The sequence below is a fragment of the Mustela putorius genome, unplaced genomic scaffold (assembly GCF_011764305.1).
Source record: "Mustela putorius furo isolate JIRA1106 unplaced genomic scaffold, ASM1176430v1.1 tig00000868_pilon_pilon_pilon, whole genome shotgun sequence".
Classification (NCBI taxonomy): Eukaryota; Metazoa; Chordata; class Mammalia; order Carnivora; family Mustelidae; genus Mustela; species Mustela putorius.
In genome coordinates this window covers 7,545,835-7,563,751 of record NW_025421502.1, presented here as the reverse complement: position 1 = coordinate 7,563,751, position 17,917 = coordinate 7,545,835, and the positions used below count along the sequence as shown (strand labels likewise).

General features: G+C 43.0%; 1 long non-coding RNA gene across 1 annotated transcript in view; it reads left to right on the top strand.

Moving 5' to 3' along the window:
- The window catches only part of LOC123393485, a 58,020-nt gene extending 53,890 nt beyond the window's left edge, over positions 1–4,130 (top strand). Inside the window, exon 4 of the long non-coding RNA XR_006608273.1 lies at positions 2,641–4,130. This is a non-coding gene — a long non-coding RNA (uncharacterized LOC123393485). The remainder of the gene's footprint in view (positions 1–2,640) is intronic.
- Positions 4,131–17,917: the final 13,787 nt, after the last annotated feature.

The following is a 17,917-nucleotide window of genomic DNA, read 5'->3' as shown; positions in this document are numbered from 1 at the left end:
TCTTTCTTTTTTTCATTGACACAGAAAGAGAGAGATCACAAGTAGGCAGAGAATCAGGTGGTGGGGAGTGGGGGGGAAGCAGGCTCCCTGCTTAGCACAGAGCCTGATGCGGGGCTCGATCCTGGGACGGATCCTGGGCCGAAGGCAGAGGCTTAACCCACTGAGCCACCAAGGCGCCCCCGAAAAATTAATTTTCAGACAATTAAATTATGGTTCAAACTTTGGGAATCTTTGGGCTCTGAATGGCAGTCTAAATTTTACCCTCTCACCTTTGAGCCATGTTCACAGCTAAGAAGTGCTCATTTCCCTTGCACTCTAGTATGGAATCTCCGGAGTTTTAAAATGGGACTCAAGAGGGGGTGCTTGGGTGGCTCAGTTAAGCAGCTGGCTCTTAATTTTAGCTCAGATCATGATCTTTGGGTCCTGGGATGGAATCCCATGTCAGGCTCTGTGCTCAGCAGGGAGTCTGCTTGAGGATTCTCTCCCTTCCCCTCCCTCTCCCTCTGCCCCTCCTCTGCCCCCATGCATGCTCTCTCTCTCTCTCTCGTAAATAAATATTTTAAAAAATAAAATGGGACTCAATGGACAATCAAGACTCAGGAATGATGAAGCATTTATATAATACTGAGACTGTATTGTGCATATTACATTTTATGAGTAGACTGCCTAGTCAAGCTGGCTATATCCACTTTTCATGGTCCAAGATGAGCTTGGGAATAAGACTGGCCTGCTGTACTTTCTAGAAGGCTGACTGCACAATCCTGTGGCATATAGAACTTGAGAAATATTTGCTCAAGCCTCATTCTGCTCAGTTCCATGGATCCAGCCCCCAATTGCCAAAGGGTTTGGAATCATTTTTCTTTGTGACCACACTTCTGGTTGTCAAGTGGTTTATTATTACTTTCCCATTTCTCTTAAAGTTATGCGGATGTAACAGAGGAAAGTGAAGTGATTTTTCTGTGAAGTAAGGCACATAATACGTTAAGCATTAGTTCAGATTTACTGACTTAGGACTCGAGCCTGTCAGTCATCTACTGGGCAGTGTATGGAGTTCATTTATACTGTGCAATCCGAGCACTTTTTTGTTCTCATCCTCGATCTTCTGAAACAGCCCATTGCCTCTCCAACACATTCAGATTCATTCTGGAGCAGTCATGGTTGTCATTTCTAATACTTACTTAAAACCCAAGAATTTATTATTCTCCTGACCTAATATAATATATCTGTAAACAAGAGATCATATATTTGTTTTAGACAACAACTTCCTTTTTTAATATTTGTTGGTTGTACTCATAAAAACATAACTTGAAATGATGGCCGTTTCCCTGATTCATTGGGATTGAGGTTTTGACACCTACTTATATACAGGCTTTCCACACACCAAATTTAAAAGTAAAAGAAATCACTTTCCAGGTGAAATGCAGAACATGTTGAATTACACATACTTGCAAAAAGCATCTTATAAAGTACATGCTCCTTGAGATTATTGTTAGGATTATTGTTAGGATCTTAATCAAAAACAAAATCCCAGCTCAGGTTTTGCAAATGTGGGCAGCACCACACGCATTCTTTGGAGTGTTAAAGATTTGCAGCTTGGTATTTCTTGGTTACTCTTTCCTCAGAAACATACAGGAAAAAAATTTTTCAGGCTTAAGAGAAGGGTCAGTTAAGGAGTTACTTAAACTTCCTTTGAATTTCTTGAGCTGACAGGTGGGAGGGAGCAGTTTGCAAAGAGAGGTTCTATTAGGGCCAGATGTTGGTTGAACGATTGCTTTCAGACTCACCTTTCGGCAGAGACCTTCTCTGTTTCCTGGCTCCTCCTTTCTGGAAGTCTACCACTGTGCTCCTGGCATATGAGGTTTGGGGGAGATCAAGTCAAAATGAAGTATTTTCCTGCACGATTGTATACCCTTCTCACAATCTTCATAAAGCACTATCACCGTCCTTGATAGTCCATGTAGTAAGTTATAAAATGTCACCCTGTTTCTCTGGTATTGTACCCAAGGTCACACTCCAATCCCTTTAAACAGATACACACACACACACACACACACACACACACACTACTGAGAAGCACTACCATTCAGGTTAGCAGCTGGTGTGTCCCCTAATCCATCTGCCCACTACAAGTCACTAAAAACCACACTCCATCCTTAGGAGAAAATCAAAGATGCTCAACAGGGCCTACGAAACCATGAATGGCATGTTCTCTAACTACCCCCAGCTTCAAGTCATGCCCATCTCTGTCTCAGGCACCACATGACAACCACCCTGGCTTGTTTTCATTCCTCAGAAGGGCCAGACTTTCCCCACAAGACCTTTGTTGTTCTTTCAGCCCAGGATTCTTCCCATCTTCCCAGCACTCATCTCCCATCCCTCACACATGCAGGCACAAGTCCTCTCTCTCTTTCTGTCTCTGCTAATTTTAACTCTGGCCTTCAACTCTCAGCTTAACATACTCAAAATATGGTGGCCTTCCCCAACCCCCAAATTTAATTTAGCCTCTTTTAAAACAATGCCTCAGAGTATCCCATACTTCTCTTCTAAAACACATATCACTACTTTAAAATATGTATTTATTTATTTTTATGATTTGGCTTTAAAGTTGCTGTTTTTGTTTTGTTTTGTTTTCCTCACTAGGCTAATAGTAAACTCTATCAAGATAATCTAAGTCTTCCACCTCTGGAATCCTGGCAACTAGCATGCAGCAAACAATAAATAAATATTTGTTGAAAGAATGCACTTTGCTTCCATATTACATGCCAGGAGGAAAGGTCTCAGCCAACCAGGTTCCCAGTTCCAGGTCACTGCCCTATGATGAAGCTATTGAAAAGGGCCCGGATGTGCCTTTTAATTGTCATAGAGCCAGCTCATGCTCAGACATTGTATCTAGCCTGGTCATTCAACCATCCTTCAAGAGAACCACTGGCTCATTCCCTGACTGGTGCTGGCAGGAGGACGCTGAGTCCGGGTGGCCACAAAGTCCCTGTGCATGATAGAGGCTACTTGCATGCTTCCCTGTGGTCTCGACACAGATTGTTCACTTTTCCCACTTCCTCCTGGACATCTTCCTCCACTTGCACAGTTGGAAGACATCCAAGCCCTTCCAGCAGCTGTTTGTATGTCTTCGCATGATAAGGGAAGCTAAGGAATGTTATCTTTGCAATGCCTCAAATCCAACTGTCACATGTCATTGAGCCTAAACTCCAAAGAGACCTCTTCCTAGAAGTGCCAAGTCAAATCCCTTATCCACAGAGTTCTCTGACTAGGAGAGCTTAACGTGCATGCCACTACTTGGTTGTAGGACAGCCATTGCCTCAAGACCTCCATCTGCAGCTATGGGGAAAGCCATGGCTGAAGCGTGTTCAAGCCAGCAGTGTCACTGGCCCCGATGTTGGACATGTGTGGCCCTATCTCATGCTCTTCCGTCCATATCATGATATGAAGAGACTGCTACTCAGTTATAAAGGACGCAGTCTCGTGAAGGGGACTTTGTGGCCCTCTCTAAGCAATCATCTAAGGAGGTGAGGAAAATCGTCCCACCACTGGTAATAGCAACTCCCAGTGCTTGGCCGCCCTGGGTCATATGTGCACTCTCTGCAGCTGGTTTCCAACCCCCAGCTATAGCCCACCAGAGACACTCCTCTGCAGCCGGTAAGGCCATGAACGTGACCAGTAGCGGGTACGAATAAATTGTTGTTAGAAATTTTCCCTCTAAGCCAGCTGACTGTACATTTCTTGGGCCATTTGTTTTAAATGTAGCTCCCTTGCAGTTCCTAATAGGTCTTGGCTATACATAATTCATGGCTTCTATTTTAAAAGTGCTATCAGAAATCAATAAGAATATAAACACAGCACTGTTATAATAAATGTCCTCATAGCAACTGTCATCCCGTGCCATGCTATTCTTCTCTCAGAGGTAACTAGAACGATTGATGCCCTTTTTATATCTGGTTGTTTCGCTTAGGTCGAGCCCCCGCTGAATGAAGTATTAGCTAGTATTAAGGAAGAGTACTCTACACTGAGACTTTTAACTCAGGATGAATCATTGAAAGAGTAGTTCGAACCCAGCAGCACTGTGGCATAGTTGAGGCTTCAATATATTAAAGAATGTCTACTGTATAGGTGATGTGGGGGGATAGCGAATCTAATTAAATTACTACCATGCAAATCACTTTTTGGCATTTATTGAAGTCCTTGACTATATTACATGTATTTTGCCATTTAACACCAAAAGGTGATCATTGCTTTCTTAATGGATGACCAATACCTTCGTTAAGACGCTCAATAAACATTTATTGAATGCCTACTCTGTGCCAGCCACCATGCCATGTGTTGGTGTTACCCAGTGAGTTAATCGTATTCCTGCCTTCAAGGTGTTTCTCTAGTCTACTGCGTTTCCATGGTTCCGTTCTTCCCTAAACTGTGGAAGATGGGCAATAGGTCTCATTCATCTCTATATTCAAAGTGTGCTGCTACATGCCTGACACACAGTAGGTAGACAATAATGTTTGTTATTCAAGTTATTTAATGAATACACTAATAAATAAGTGAATGACTAAATTAAGAAACAGAAGCTACTGAACAAATATTTGAAGATCTAGGCTTGTCAGAAACCACCAGACCAAGAAGCCATAACCATTTTTTTCTCTCTTGAGTTCAGAAAACAGAAGAGACACATTCTGTACCACTATTCCTACCATTTGGCCCCCAACCAGCCTCCAGTACCTATTTTCCCATGAATACATTATTTCCCCTCGTTCTATAGGAACAGATTGTCTAGAGTAACAGAAGGACCAGGGTGCTGGGTTTAATAAGCAAGTAGGCAGGGCTTCCTCCCCCTTCCATTTCCCTAAGTTAGTCACAGGGTCAGTTACCGTCAGATTTTGATTTGAGCTTCTTCTAATATATGAATTTCCTTCTGTGAATTGATTAGGCCCAGCCTGTGCTATAGGGGCTCCAGAAATCAGGTGCTTCACAAGAAATAGACTGTAACACAAGGGTCAGTCGACTCCTTTCATTCTAAAATCCACTAAATAAACGAACTTCAGGTTTGAATGGGGCATCGTGTTAGCCCGTTTCTCTACTGACAATCACTGAGAGAGTCACCTTATCCCACTGAGTCTTGAAAGAGCCCATGTAAGTGACCACTCAGCAGGTTGCCTAAAGATACTATGGCACCAGCATTGAGCACCTGTTCCTGGACAATTCCATAAAGAGACCCCAGAAGAAACTGGGCTTTCTTAATTTAAATTGTGGGGAAAGTTCTAGTAATGACAAAGAATGATCAACATAATGTCTCTTCTCTGATCATTAGCCTGGAAGTTTTTGTTTTTGGGTGTGAAGCAATCATAATTCATTAATCATTGTACTTTCAAGAGTGTAATATCTGTGGGGATCAGGAAAATCCCCAAAGGATTCTTTGGCCAAAAATCATTCATTCATTTAACTGAAAACTTACTTGCTTGGTGACAACAAATTAGACGAGGGTAGACCAGTTCCCGTTCTAGAGGGTCTCACAATCAAGGGAGGGTATAATTCCAAATGTCTCAAGTACTGTGAAAGAATGGACACAAACCTCTCTTGGAGCAGAAGGATAAAAACAAATATCCTCTGTTTCATGCAGAGGAGGGTGTATAACTCAGTTCTTAAAAGGGCAAGCTCGGAAGACAGGTTGCCCCAACCCACAGCCCACCATCAGGCTTCACAGGGCATAAGGATTGAATGAGCCAATATGGGTCAAACACTTTGTAAACATTGGCCACTCGCCAGCTCCTCTCCCTGGACCAAAATGCCTGGCTTGTTCTATACATTGCTATTTGAAACACTGTCTGCCCCATGTGTAACTCTACTTTCTTCTCATTAAATAGCGATCCCCTCCCCCAAAACTTTATTAAAAATCAAAATACCTATTATTGTTGTGATTAGTTGCTAAAGGTTGTTTCTAAGACCAATGAGGATATTGCAAAAAAAAAAAAAAAAAAAAAAAATCAGGCCTGAAAGAACGTAGGTCCCAAGGGCAGAGCCAATTGAGGTGGCCCCATGTGCAGCTCCAAGGAATACTCAAGTCTTCCAGTGTCTAGGTAACCAGTGTTTTCTTCAGTACACACAGATAGACCCTTGAGCCCCAGGAGACATGGAACTAACAAATTTTAAGGTAGGACCATAAGCAGTTCCAAAAGATTTATGTAATCCCAAAGTTATCCTTGGGCTACATTTTGGGGGTGGGGAGAACGTTTCCCTACTTCTTCATTTTCCATCGGGATAAGGGTAAATTTATAAATTCCAGCCCTCGAAAGAGAGAAAGCACTGGTAGCACTTCTAGATTCTCTTCTGGATTCCCAAGCAAGGAGAAATTAGTCTCTGATTGGTGATGAAGTCTCAGAATTTACCTTCAGTCCCTTTTCCTCTATTTTAGACACCTGGTCTCAGAATGTTATGGGTTGAATTTTGTCCCCATAAAGAAGATACCCCTACCCATCCACCTCAGGATGGGGCCTTATTTGGTAATAAGGTCTAGATTACCAAAATAATCTAGTTAAAATGAGGGCCTTGGTGTGGTTTCTAACCCAGCATGACAGATGTCTTCATAAAAGGGGAAATTGAGACACAGAGACAGACACACATTAAGGGAAGTGCACAGGAAGAGAAAGGGAGAATGCCATGTGAGGTTGAAGGCAGAGGTGGAAATTACTTTGCCATAAGCCAGGGAATATCCGGAGTTGCAAGAAACTGGAAGAAGCAAGGAAGGATTGTTTGCCTAGAGGTTTCAGAGGGACTGTGGTCCCGTCAATACCTTGATTTTAGACTTCTATCCTCCAGAACTGTAAGATGTAAATTTCTATTGCTCTGTTGCTCATTTGTGATACTTTGTTACGGCAGTCCCAGCCAACGAATCCACCACTGACAGATACTTTCCCTGTTCACTCTGCCCCTACAGAGAAGGAATGCATGTTCTTCCTGGCCTCCGACTGAGACCCTTGAATCAAAATGAGTGAAGTGGGGTGGGTAAGGCAGAGATGTGGTGGATCATAGTAGCAAACCCATCAACACGCTTCCTTCTCTAAACAGCGTTTATTGGTAACAAAGCCACCAGTTAGATAAGTACCTTATTTCTCAGCTGTTGAATTTGAAGGCCAGAAGCCTGATTTTCTAACCTAAATTCCACATCTAGGCAGAGACACATAGTTTGTGCGTATTAACTCCCTTAATACTCACAGCAGTCCTATAAGGGTCCGTTCTATTGTTATGCCCATTTTATAGATGATAAAGTTTAGGCAACAAGCAGCCAAGTAGTTTACCAAAGACAATGAATGGTCAGGATTGGATGGTAAATAGCCAGTGGCCAGAAACTGTCCCCTCTGCCCCAACAAAGGCTCCATTCTGAGAACAAGCCATTAAGTAATCCTATTAAAAAGGGATCTCTTGGTCTAATATATGAAGAAAACCCTGGATGAAAAAAGTAAACATTTCTTTAGTCTCTCCTGATCGTCTCAGAGCATTCATAATGTCAGTGTGCTTTATGACTCTTCATCGGGGTATGGGTTTGGCCACAGAGCACTCTTCAAGAAGCATCTCTCAGGATTAATGTTCTGAGGAACCCTAGTTTGGGAAACATGGAGAGAGTACTTGGGGAAGATACTCTGGTTTGGATACAGATACAGGATTTTTTGTAATTTCTATATATCCGTTAAAATACTAAGCAGTTCCTTCACTTAAATTCTACAAAGAGTTATATGACTTTTTAGGTAAGGCTGGGCCATTCAAGGGCTGAGACTGACACATACCCAAGCCATTGCGGTAAGGGACAGTGACTGCTATAACAGATATAAAGCAAGGTAAGGCTACATCTCTGAGGGAGAGAGGGATAATTTCACAGGCAAGCTGGAGTTGGCGCAGGACTTGAAGGATAGGCAGTTATTTTGGATTAAATATTTAAGCCTAAATCAGTTCTGTCCCAGGATAGGCAACTCTGGAGGTCGGTTATGATCCTAGCATTTGTACAGGGGTAGCATTCCCTCAGCTGAGCAAGGGTCACAGATTGGCAGCCCCTAAGAAGGACTCTTGTTTGGCCAACATAGTGAGTTTTGTATGTATATGTATACATGTATGCAGAGCCTTCCTCCCTCTTCTCCATAGTTTTACTTTTCACAGTTTCAGTTACCCACAGTCAACAGGGGTCTGAAAGGAGATTATCTTCCTTCTGACAGCACCAGACACTATGTCACAACAAACAATGTCTTTTGCCTCCCTTCCTCTTATCATGCAGGATAAGAGATAAGGATAAGAGATAAGAGATCAGCCCATCATCAGGAGACGGGCAAGTAAAGATACTTTGAGAAAGAGAGAGACCACATTCACGTAGCTTTGATTTCAGTATGTTGTTCTATTTTATTATTGTTGTTGATCTCTTACTGTGGCTAGTCTATAGATTAAACTTTATCTAGGTATGCATGGATAGGAGAAAATATAGTAGATATGGCTCGGTGCTGCTATCTGGGTTTGCAGGCAGCCACTTGGGGTCTTGGAAGGTATGCCCTAGAGATAAGGGGGATTACCGGAAAAGTGTAGGTTCGATTGAATACATGTACTCTGGGGTCCCAACATCAATCCCACTTTACTTATCTGCCTGGTCCCTGAAGTCATCAGAGTGTCCCTCCTCCAGGCTGGTGTGACCATGTGTCACAGCTAAAAGAGGCAGGGACTCGACTCCCCTACCAACATGTCAGTATGACAGAATCCTGGAAAACTTGAGAGCTGGGTCTCTGTTGGGCAGTACCTCTGAAATATCCCTCTGGAAACAGTTGGTTGATTCTTCCCAAGTTGGTTATGACAACCTCCCTCCAGACTGAATTCATATCCCCGGGCAGTGGCCCCTACCTGTGTTTGGCACTGCTTATAGCCTTTGAGTTCAGTAATTTTTATAATGGATTATATTACATTAAACTCGGCAGATCTGTCATTCTTTTAAATATGCTAGAAACAGGAGAAGCATAGGATGCCAAATAATTGAAAATGTAATCTTTAAAAATCATTAGTTAATGATCTGCAGGCCAGTGAGGTCATTTCCCTTAGGGGCTCTTTAGGTTTGTTTTGAAATCTTTGGTAGTTTGGGTTATTCTTCTAAACTAATACGATAATTCATTAATGTCCAGGAGGTAAACAGTATGTGTTTACAACATACTGTTATGGCTATAAGGACTGGAGCGCACTAAAATCTGTCCTTACGTACAATACTCTTGTAGAGCTGTGACCGCAAGAACTATTCTGTGTCTCTTCATGGGTATGGCCACACAGGGTCTGGACAAAGATACCAACAGAAAGCTTTTGTGAGCCACTCCTCACCTTTTTTCCCAAGAAGGACAGAGATTCGAAATCCCTCTTTTTCCTTTCCCCTCTGGAATTCATTTGAAACTGTGCAACACACGGCTTGAAGCTATGCAACACACGGAACTGGTTTTTCCTTCCTCTTGGAATAGGCTTCTTCCTAATGAGGACACCGATTCTGAGGGATCACAGAAATGTCCTGATTGCTTCCTTCCTTCCCCTCGGAGCGTCCCACCCTCTGAAGGGGCACCCTGCTCCGGTGGTAAAACCTGGGCAAAGCGACTGTGCCCAGCCGTGGCTCCCAGGCTAGTGAGACCCTCCTCTCCCTTTGTGGATATCCTATGTGCGCCTTCCTCTTCCAGGGTGGGAGAATGTACACCCAAACGTCACTGAAAGAGAATGTTAAATGTTTCAACTTCTATAAGTGAACAGACAGGACGCCTGGGTGGCTCAGTTGGTTAAGCATCTGCCTTCGGCTCAGGTCATGATCCCAGCGTCCTGGAATCGAGTCCCACATTGGGCTCCTTGCTCCGCAGGGAGCCTACTTCTCCCTCTGACTGCCTTCCCTCTGTCTGTCTGTGCTCACTCTCGCTCGCTCTCTCTCTGACAAATAAATAAATAAAATCTTTTTAAAAAAATAAGTGAACAGACAGCTATGATCTTAGAAGGGTGGGGCAGGAAACTTTGCTTTTCATTATAAACTCTGCACTATTTGATTTGTTAACTAAGTATTATTACTCTAATTTCTAAAAAAATGTTTAAGTCCACCCTTGAATACTGGAGCTGCTGTATACATACCTTTGTTCGCCTTTGGGGGCAAAGCTTCCTAAAAAAGCTTTCCACACTTCCCATCCCCTTTCCTCTCCTTTCATTTCATGTATTTTACAAAGTTACAGTATATACACACAGCTTTTAAATATCCAGCTAGTACTAAAAGTCTTTTTTTTTTTAAAGAAAAAAGATTTTGTATATTTATTTATTTGAGAGAGAGTGAACATGAATGGAGTGAGGGGTAGAGGGAGAAGCGACATGGGCTCAATCCCAGGACCCTGAGATCATTCTGAGTTAAAGCACTTAATCAACTGAGCCAACCGCTTGGGGCATCACAACCTCTTCACTCTTCTCTTCTGTTGGATCCCCTTGCATTGATCGTGATCATCCCACCATGATAATAGATCCCAAAATGTATTAAAAGACTCACTATTGACATTTATTTATTACTTACTGCAGTAGACTGAATTCTATCCCCCACTGGATTCATGTTGAAGCTCTAACCTCCAAGGTGACTATATTTGGAGATAGAGCTTTTAGGAGGTAATTAAGGTTAAGTGAGGTGGTAAGGGTGGTGTTCTAAGTGAATAAGCCTGCTGGCCTTATAAGAAGAGGAAGAGAAAGAAATCCTCTCCACCATGTGAGGATACAACTAGCTGTCTGCAAGCCAGGAAGAGAGCTCTCACCAGATTTCCCAGCTTCCAAAACTGAGAGAAATGAATACAAGTTTAAGCCACCCAGTCTATGGCATTTGGGTATAGTGGTCTGAGGGGACTAAGGCAGCAGCTTCTCACCAGATGAATCTGAAAATATCAGTCTTTGTCAGTCTTTTCTTAGGGTTAATTTAGGTTCTCCAGAGAAGAATCCTCCAATCTGCTTTCCAGTCTGTTGACAGAATTCTGGGAATGTAGCATGAACATTTTCACTCTGTCTGCATGCCTACAACTCCATGCCGTGTCCTGTTCTTTCACTGGACTAGATGTCCTGAAGTCAAGAGTGTCTCCCTAATCCATTTTCTCCAGAGAATAAAACTCCCTGGGCAGGCTGGGGGCACGTGGGAATGTAGTCAGCTGGCTGGATCATCTAAGAAAAGGGATCAGTGAGCTTCATCATTGTATAAAAACTTTCAACCAGCATCTCTGTTTTCATCCAGGCACTGGATGAAGTACCTGCCAGATCCAAGTGCAGAACATCTAAAGAGCTCTACAGAGCAAACTGATTTGTTTCTCCTCAAAATTCCCCAACCGTGTCCCTGCCCCCAGCTACCTAAGCGTATATCCCACATGCCCTACTGAGTCAAGTCAGCTTCTGCTTCATATGCTTTCCATCTTCCAAAAATGTATCAACAGTGCCTTACCTGCTGTTTTCTCCTTTCCCGTTAGTTTTGACCTCATGGTTTATTTTCTGTTGTTGTTCCTCTTTTCTTACTTGTTGGAAATGTATTAAGATACAGTCCATCTCATATCCTCAAGCCCTCTGGTGAACTCCACCTTAGCTTCCATCTCCCCGGAAACTGTCCTTACCAAGGATGGCAAATATCTGTGATTGCCAGTGTGGTAGAGGCTCTTAAATGTCTCTTACCAAGCTACCCAGTAGGAGAGGACTCTGTTGGTCCCTGTCTCCTTCATGTAGCACTCCTCTCCAGACATCTGCTGATTTTCTCCCACATTGCTGCTTCTAATCACCCACTTCCTTTATTGGTTTCTCCATCTTCCATCTCTACTTGAGGACATAATGTTGGAGTCTCCCAGGTGTTAATACTGGAACCTCTCTTTCCTAGTCATGACTTGCCCTTAGGTAATTTCTTCAGATTCTCCTTGGTTTAACTATTTTCCACCCTACATGGATATTTCCAGACTTCATCTCTCCTCTGGTCTACAGACTCACCTCTCCAACTGCCTATTTTATATCTCTCACATACCCACAAATCCTACCCTCATCTCTGAACTCCTTCCCACCTGCAGGCCAAGATTCCTAGTCAACAACTATTGTCTCTTGTCTCTAAAAAAAAAAAAAGAGAGAGAGAGAGAGAGAGAGCAACCAAGTCAAATAAGGTCCTGGCATCAAATTCATGACAATTACTAAGGGTCTCCTATGTGGAAGCCACCAACACCACTGGGACATATCCTTTGATGATTAGGGGAGGGTTCCTCTCACTCTTGCCTTCGTAGGCTCCAAGTCATTATCCTAAAGAAAAAAATTTCCCATTAATTTAAATTTCTTCTATTTTATAAAGAAGAAGGAAAAGATGCTGAGTTGTTCATTTAAAACAATTCACTGTGGGAGAAACCACCAAAACAATGCAGAAATCAGAAGAAACACCAATAAAATTTTCCATTTGGGGAAGGGAGAAAAACACAACTAGGAAAGCATTCCTTTGCTTTTTTTCTCTCTGCCACCCAAGTTCTATTTGTACTTGACAAGGCCAAACTAAACTTTTTGCCTTGTTAGGAACTGCAAGGATTTTTCCATTCTTTTTTTTTTCCCCCTCCCTGGACCACAGCAGTTCTCTTCCAGTATAGTTGGTTGACTTCCACTTCTCACCATAATTCCATTGGATTTCTCTCCCCATTTTCTCTAGAGAATGTCATTTGAGTACATATTTCAGTGCAAAAAAAGAAGAAGAAGAAGGAAACTTTAGTTGATTTTTTTTTAAATCGCTGCTTACTACTCAGTAACCCAGGATGCTGCCAGTTAAAAAGAATTTTCTTTTAGACGTATTTTCATTTTATAGGAACTGTGCATTCACCCCTCTGTTGTTGGTGCTGTAAAGGACTTCATGGGAGCAATCCTAAGACTAATGAATTACCTTAGTAAATGGAGGCCTCAATTTGCTTGGGTTTATTGACTCTTTAATTCATTTGCTTAATATTTCTGCTCATGCAAAGGAAAAATACAGCAGTGGTTAAGAGTGTAGTGGTTCTGAAGCCAGCTGCTTAGGTTTAAATCCTAGCCTGGCTGCTGAGTTCTGTGACCATGGGCACATCATTTAACTTTTATCCCTCAGGTTCCTCATGCTATTGATATACAAAATTGTGGCATGCCCAGTACATTCTAAAGGCAACGTAAGTGCTAGTTACTAAAGGCTTGATATACATTTGATGCTAGGGATCAAATGATAGGCAAGACCAACATCTTGCTCTGTGGAAGTTTCTAGCTATAGGACTTAAGCAAATGACTTCACATTTGCTTCACATCTCACAGGATTGTTTTGGGAATCACAGGAGATACACTAAGGAAATGCTTGATAGGGTATGGCCCGAATATTAAATAGTCAGTGTGTGCTAATACTGGCCAGCAAGAAAGACAGATAATTTTAACAGCCAAAGGGCTGTAATAACTCCTGGCAGGGAAGTTTAGGGTGCCACACCGGCACCCACTAGGATATCTAAATTGAGTCCTGGTAAGTAAGAATGAGTTAGCCAGAAAAAGAAGTGGAAGACACTGTTTCCAGAGAGGTGAAGCCACTGGGTTAAGCAAACTGGAAGGTTCCGAGAGCGAAGAATGAGAGTGGGTAGTGGCAAGCTTTAAAACTGGAGTGGTAAGCAGAAATCAAGCTCTAGTGGGCCTTTTCAGCCATTGTCAGAGATGGGTGACATGTAATGGGCTCAAGTAGGGGAGTGATAAAACCAGAACCGCCTTTTAAAAAGAGCCTGACTGCCGCAAGAAAGGGACATGGAATGCGAGGGCCACCTGCAGAGGCAGGAAATTCTTTGAAAGCAGCTGCCTGTTGTAGGTTCTAAGTGAGAAATGGAAAGGGGTGGCCTGGGACAGGAGAAGGACAAAGGGATAGAGAGATTTAGTATGCTTCCTTCCTTAATCCTGCCACTTTCGTGAGCACTTTGAGGCCTCGGTTTGAAGTCCTCTATTCACTCCCCTCCCTGGAATAGAGAGTCTCCTGTGACCATTCATTTGGCTTACCTCCTCTTACCTAGGGGTAGGTAAGAGGGGTATTTTTGGTTCTCCTGCAACTTCCCAAAACATCCCACCAGGGCAGCATGCTCCTGAGAGTTCACCAGCAAGTTTGCCGGTTTGAGTGCTGATTGTCTCCCATCAAGAGAGCAATTCTTTTTTTTTCCTTCCTTTTTAAAGACTGTATTTATTTATTTGACAGAGAGAGATCACAAGTAGGCAGAGAGAGAGGAGGAAGCAGGCTCCCTGCTGAGCAGAGAGCCCAGGCGGGGCTCGATCCCAGGACCCTGAGATCAAGACCTGAGCCAAAGGCAGAGGCTTAACCCACTGAGCCACCAGGGCACCCTGAGAACAATTCTTAATCAAATACTGCTTGAGGCTCATACCATTTGTTTTGTGTGCTGCCATCTGGAGCTGCCCCCAGACATGTCATGTGACGGGAGTGCTGCAGAGATGACTAGGACTGCAGTTTTCCATCTAGAAAGTTAATGTTTACCTCGCTGGGAGGAGAAGTACAAGTACTTCTTCGTGAAATAAAATAATGAGTTACCAACTTCTTCACCACCTGACCATACTTTATCCAACTACTTAAAAATAGTTCGTTGGAAACGACTTGGGTGTTGGGCAATGGGGAGGGTGTATCTAGTTTTTTCCTGGGAACCCAACCCACCCCAGTTGTTTAATTCCCAATGAGAGTTCAATGTGACCCGGCATAATCCAATACAGAAGTCCTGGGTTGTGATAAGATAAGTAAGCAATATATGTCTTATGCAAATAAGAAGACTTGACATTTTAGACGTTATTGGCCTCGTATTTCTTTCCTAAACCATTGTGGGAGAGAGTTTTATGGGTTTGGTTTCTGGCGCCATCTTTATTCAATAGAAACCTGGGTCACAATAGCCTCAGGCAAAATTAGTAGGCGAAGGAAGTGGATTTAGGCAGCCTTTCCCGCTTTTTACGATTGCATCACCAGCCTTCAGTGCCTTTGCCTGATACTTTTTTTGAAAGTAGGAAAACGAATGAAGTAATTCCCAATAAGTCTTTAGTATGTTTGTCTTAGTGTCAGATGGATACAGTACCAGGGAAGCAAAGGTGATCTCAGACTCAGAGGGCCTGAGGAATTTGCTGAAAAACAGGAATTTAGGTGTCATTAAGTTAACCGAAGGAAGCCTAGGTCAGAACCAGTTCACTTGAGGTCAATGTCCATCCAACCTCAGAGCAATGACCATCAAGTCTTCCTCCCCTCCTCTCTGGCAATCCCCTGTGCAGCTTATTATTATTATTAACTCCACAAACCTTCCAATACCTTAACTTCAGATCTTTAACTGCTGTTACAGTAGCAAGCGTCACTCTGTGGTACCCACGCAAAATCCCCTTGGCCAACGTTGTTAAATCGTATCTCTTGCAACTATGTCCATTCCAAGATGATAAATTTGCAATCCCTCTCTCTCCCTCTAAGAGCAGTGCCCTCAACCCTGCACTTCAAGTTCACAGAGACTTCAGTATTTATCCATTTTCCTAGTCTTAGCCCCTAATTCCATTACTTCATTCACTGAACTAAATGTATTAGGTTTTTGCTTTGTTAGATACTGTTCTAGACCAGTTGTTCTCATACTTGCCTGTACACTGACTCATTCAGAGACCTTTATAAAATACGCTGCCTGGGACCCACCCAGAGATTCCAGTTTAAGTGGTTTGTGGTGCCATTTAGGCATCAGGGATTTCTAAAGCTCTCCCAGAGATTCTAATCCACAGATGAGGTTAGAGACCTCTGCTCCAGGTACCAGAGATACAGCAAGGACCGAGAAAATAAGGCAGGGCCCCTATTCTGAGAGGTTCAAATTCTGTCCCTCCTCTTACTACCTGCTGCCCTATTACTACCTGCTGCCCTAATACTCTCACCAGTTTACCCTACTAAACATGCTCTTCCAACTGCTGGTCCTCAATAAAACCATCTAATGGCCTCTCCTCAGGCACCCAGGTGTCCTGGCACAGTTGTGTTAAAGATATCATTCTGCGGATTCGCTTCATGATATATTTATGAGCTCCTTCCTCAGCCTGGCTCTCAACATTGGCAAATTTTTACTTATTTTTTGCCAGCTTCCTTTCTCTTTTCTGAAAGCAGCTACCTCAAATATTTATCTCTCTCTGAAAACCCTCTGTCAAGGTCCTACCTCTCTTCCCCTCAGCCATTAACTCAGTCTCTTCTTTAACAAAGAAAATACTACAGTTGTACGCTCTAGGTGGAAAGCTCTGCTTTGCTCTGGCGAAGGGGACCCATGACCTCACTGACGAATGCGATACTTGCTTCCCTATCCTCACCAGCTCTATAGCAGAGAGTATTGATCATGATGATTCTGTATTTAAAATGACTACAGTTTGGTCCAGATGATGTGGAACTGGAGGCCAGGAAGTAGGCGGAGATGGGAAGAGCAGGCTGCTTTCCTTTCACCGTCTTCTTGATGAAAGCCCAGTTGTTTCAGAGAACTCTGCTATCAACAGACAATGCCTGGGAATCTGTGGTCAGATTACATAGCCAAGAGAAGGTCATTTGCTACAGGCAAACGGCCCGAGTCTTTTTTTTTTTTTTAGGGCCCCAGAATCTTAATTGACTAAGCAGTTGGCAAATCGTGCCACTCAAGAATCCTTTTGTGTGACATTGTACCCCTTAGAATGTTTCCACGATTGATTCTAATTAATTAAGGTCCTGAGTATGGGTTATCTGCAAATTTCAGAGGAAAGGATATTTAGGGACTCTTTGAATTACACAACTTAGAATGGTTTTTGTTGGATGTGTGGTTTAACTTGGGATTATCCAGGGCACACCTGCATAACTGCTCACCTTACCTTCACGATGGCTTCTTTTTCTCCTAATTGGCCCTTGTATAAAGATAAAGTCAAGCCTGACCAAAGAGCATTTTCCCACCTCAGTAACAGCAGATACAATGTTAACAACTTGGGCTACATTTAATCTGTATAGTAGTTGGTATAGGGGAGGGGTTTGGGAGAGTGACTGGTTAAGCTAAACTCTGAGGTCATTGATCTTGTGTGTTTTTTTTTTTTTAAATATTTTATTTATTTGTCAGAGAGAGAGAAAGCACAAGTCAGGAGAGCAGCAGACCAAGGGAGAAGCAGACTCCCTGCTGAGCAGGAAGCCTGATGTGGGACTTGATTCCAGGACCCTGGGATCATGACCTGAGCCAAAGGCAGATACTTCACCAACTGTGCCACCCAGGCGTCCTGTCATTGGTCTTTTAAATTTGCCCTACTATGTCTCCCAGTGGAGGATCTGGATGGAGCTCACAGCATTTAGAAATACCTTACCATAAACAGGCCTTTCATGGACTCCCAAAACTCTGGAAGGAGCTGTGGTGGTTCTTCTCCATTTGCCCCTCCAGATCCATTCTCACCCTTCTATAACCCTGGACCCTGAACTTTACTGACTGCACCATGTGGCCTTCCTCCCTCCGGGTCAGTTACCAGCAGGAAATCTGCGGGCAGAGAAGGAAGAGGTCAGGATCACTGTTCACCTGACTCTCGGCAGTCTGAATGGCTACATTCCTCCCCTAAGGCCACAGCTTCTGTCTAGCAGCCCCTTCTCATGGTGCTAGCTCTTACTGGTGCTGCAGACATCTTTCCCTAGGCCCAGAGGTGATCCTGACTTCTGGTCATCATTTCTTGTTTCCTTTTTGTACTGGCCTCTACGGCTACTTCCTTTATACAGAGTCCCTTTGTTAAACTCTTTTTCACTTAATCTCTTTGAGTCTGACAACTTTGTCCTGCCAAGACCCTGACTATATTGAGTACATGCCTATGGTACAGCATTTTGGTGAATATAATTACTATTATTCTATGTTTTCCTCTTAGCTTTTTCTATTAATTTAGTTACATACCACTTAAATTAACT